Consider the following 3,870-nt stretch of genomic DNA (forward strand, 5'->3'; position numbering starts at 1 on the left):
TCCCAACAGTGCAGTGGTCCATCCATGAGGAGGAATGGAGTTCTGGTTTGGTCCCATGGCTCCTGACAGAGCAGATCAGAACTTCACCTCCAGGGAAAATGCTCCAACAATGAAGATTCCAGGGTAAGCTGTCACCTCAAGACCCTGGGCTTGAGAACAGAGTCCCAGAAGCACAGAATGGTCTGGGCGGCAGCAAGTATGGCCACTGCAAGAAGCTCAGGCCACCACCTGTGTCCTAGGGATGGTGTGCACCTTATCACTCAGCACTCTGCAGCAGGTCTCGGCTATGAATGCGCCCAGTCTAAGCTGCTGCGAACTCGGGATTAGCCCAGGAGAAGCACTGAACCTTTACAGGAACAAATCCAGTGTCATCTACTCTGAGAAGCCTTGTCACCGAAGTGGGGGCTTGTTACACAAAGCACAGAAACCTGAAATCACGCCATCCCTACAGGTTCCATTCTTTCTACTGAGAAACATTCGAAATGGCATCTCATCCGATGAAAGTAGTCACAAGAAACTGCTTTCCTCATGGGAGTGTCTACTCCAGACAGCCTCACTGAAGCCCCAGAATCAGAAGCAACCACTGAATTGATTGGGTAAAGATTAGCTTAACAATTTTCCTCCAGAACGTATAAAAATAATGCTTTTTAAGTAGAAAGAATCTGTAGAGAACTAGGTTTGCAGCATAAATGCTGGGGTGACAGTAAATGATGTGGCAGATCCATGATTGGGAAGCAGGACCTTTGCTTGGTGGCTGCAGGGTTCTTGGGAGGAAGGAGCTTGTAGGTGTTGAAGTAGCCCACCACCTGCTGGGGGATCTTGGCCAGGACACACTGGGCCAGTGCCTCCTTGGGAGCATTCTGGAACTGTCTGAAAGGCATGAAGTGCACAATATTTCTATTGGCGACCTCATCCGCAGGGGAGCACAGGGACCTGCTGTCACTGTCTAGGAACTCATGGCCTTGAAGTTGGCGCTGCCCACTCTATGATTATGGACATGGGCAGCTTGGTGGCATTGATGATGGCCTGTCTGGTCTTGTCCAGGTCTGTGATCACACCCTCAGTGATGATCAGGAACACAAAATATTGAGAAGCTGTCTGCTGCTGTGTGGCTTCAGCAGCAAACCTAGCCATGTGGTTGATGATCAGGGAGAAATTCATTGGTCCATAGAGCAGTGGTTCTCAACCTGTGGGTCACGACCCCTTTGGGGGTTGAACGACCCTTTCACAGGGGGCGCCTAGGACCATCAGAAAACACATATATAATTACATATTGTTTTTGTGATTAATCACTATGCTTTAATTATGTTCAATTTATAACAATGAAATTGGGGGTCACCACAATATGAGGAACTGTATTAAAGGGTTGCGGCATTACGAAGGTTGAAAACCACTGCCATAGAGCTTTATCTGAGGCAGGCAGGCCCCATATACCTCCACAATGCCCTGGATCTCTTTGTAGTAGGGGTTGAATGGATTGAAGTTCATGGGAAACTCATGTGACCTGCCACTGAGGAGGTATCTGAGCTAAAAACCCAAATGCTGGGAACATCTTATCTGCATTGTAGTCTTGAACGACCATCTCCATGGACCAGCTAGTGGTCAAGTACTCATTCACACCATTGGGGCTGATGTAATGAAGGGAGTCAGGGAACAGCAGGTCCCCACTGGAGCCGGTGAAGTCCACCCCGAAGGTAAAATTCAGCTGACATCTGCCCATGAAGTAGTCCAGGAAGATGCACTCCACCATGACCTCTCACTGCTTCATGCTAATGCCACCGGAATTCTTGTAGCCTTTCTCCTTCTGTCTCTTCTTCTTGTTGAAGCACTCATATTCAACCAGTGAGCTCCTGGAGGCCTTTCAGCTTTGTCATGGTGGTCTGAAACATCCCGATGAGATCATGGGACCTGTTGTTGTCATAATGGTAGTACTCCACCAAAATAGTCTTATCCATATTTCTGTAGCACAGGGAGTCAAGAGATTTTAAAAGGCCTTTAAACAGGATTCATGTTGTTTTTAATGACCTCTATTTGATGCACCAAGAACCAGGTTCCGTCAGATGTCTCCTTGAGGAATTCCAGATAAGGATCTGACTTGCCAAATAGATCCTTATTATCCAGTTTTCTTGCTTCCATTTCAAACAAGACCATTCTGTTATCCTTTACTTCTTCAGCTGAAATCCTGATGCTGATCTTCCCCATGGGCCTGCCGTTTTTCAACACCAGTAGTCAAGTCAGCTTCTTACTGGAAACAATCTGTCCCAGGGTGCATTCACATTCTCCCAAGAAGTCATCATCACTCAGCTAGATGGTTTTGTTGTTGATGTGATAAATCCCAAATTACAATTTCTGAACCACTTCAAAGTAGTATCCTATATAATAAAGAGCTAATATGCAAATGGTCATTATGCCCTCACACTGTCAGGCAGTAATGGCTCAGACACTTAACCCTGGGGAGAGAGGAATGGGGACCAGCCAGGCACAAATGAGCTTGCGAGAGAGAAATGGGAACCAGCCAGGCTGTGGCTGAGGAGAGGGACAAGCCACACGCCCCAAGATCCCTGTGGTCCCAGGCACCAGCAGCTGGCTCAGGAGAGGAAAAAGTCACCTGCCATGCAGTCCCGGGTGTTAGCGTCTGTGCCTGCTCCCTGGGAGGGGGACAAGCCACCTGCCCCACGGTCCCCTGCGGTTGTGCCTGGCCAAGGTGAAGCCGGCCCAGGTCCTGGATGCCTGTGGCTGGCCAGAGGGAGGGAAACCTGGGTCCCGGGTGCAGGGCGAGGTAGAGGCAGTTAGGGGCAATCAGGCTAGCAGGAGAGCAGTTAGGGGTGATCAGGCAGGCAGGTAGAGGGGTTAGGGGCGATCAGGCAGACAGGCAGGTGAGGGGTTAGGAGCGAGCAGTCCCAGATTGCAAGAGAGGCAGTTGGACATCCCCTGAGGGGTCCCAGATTGGAGAGGGTGCAGGCTGGGCTGAGGGACCTTCCCTCAACCCCCGTGTATGAATTTCATGCACCAGGCCTCTAGTTCAATAATAAACATCTTGGAGAATGTGGGATTCAGTCTGTTCTTAATCCTCTCTGTGTGTTCAACCTCATACCACTACTATCCTCTCGGGTTCAAAAATAACACACACAAAGGATCCAATTTGGACCTAATGTCTTTGTCCAGAAGATTGTCACAGGAAACATTCAGCTCCACCTTCCTCACATACTGGGCAGCCATCTCTGGAGCTCTGGTCCAGCGGTCATACCAGGCAGCAAGTCCACAGCAGGCGGGCAGCAGTATCACCCCTCTTTCTCTTTTTTCAAAGTGCTGTAGTTTTCCAAGCACAGCTCATTTCCCTCCTGATTAAGTTTATTTCTAAGTATCTTATTTTTTTGTTGTTGCAATGGTAAATGGGATTGTTTTTTGTTTTATTTTGTTTCTCATTCTGAGAGATCATTATTGGTGCATAAAATTACCATTAATTTCTGGGAGTTAATTGTATATCCTGCTACATTGCCAAAATTATTTACTAAATGGAGTAGCTTTTTTGGTGGAGTATTTAGGGTTTTCTATGTACAATATCATGTCATCTGCAAATAATGACAGTTTTACTTCCTCCTTTCCAATTTGTTTGCTTTTTTTTCTTTTTATCTTTTTTTTAAAAATATATTTTATTGATTTTACAGAGAGGAAGGGAGAGGAATAGAGAGAAACATCGATCAACAGCCTCCTGCACAACCCCCCACTGGGGATGTGCCCGCAATCAAGGTACATGCCCTTGGCTGGAATCAAACCTGGGACCCTTCACTCCGCAAGCCAACGCTCTATCCACTGAGCCAAACCAGCCAGGGCTGCTTTTTTTTCTTATTGTCTGATCACTGTGGCTAT

At 47.6% G+C, this 3,870-nt stretch overlaps 1 pseudogene; it reads right to left on the reverse strand.

Annotated features, from left to right (window-relative positions):
* Positions 1–647: 647 nt before the first annotated feature.
* LOC102438154 lies at positions 648–3,219 on the reverse strand (annotated as a pseudogene).
* Between the last annotated feature and the right edge of the window lie 651 nt (positions 3,220–3,870).

This window comes from Myotis lucifugus, unplaced genomic scaffold, assembly GCF_000147115.1.
Source record: "Myotis lucifugus unplaced genomic scaffold, Myoluc2.0 scaffold_4, whole genome shotgun sequence".
Classification (NCBI taxonomy): Eukaryota; Metazoa; Chordata; class Mammalia; order Chiroptera; family Vespertilionidae; genus Myotis; species Myotis lucifugus.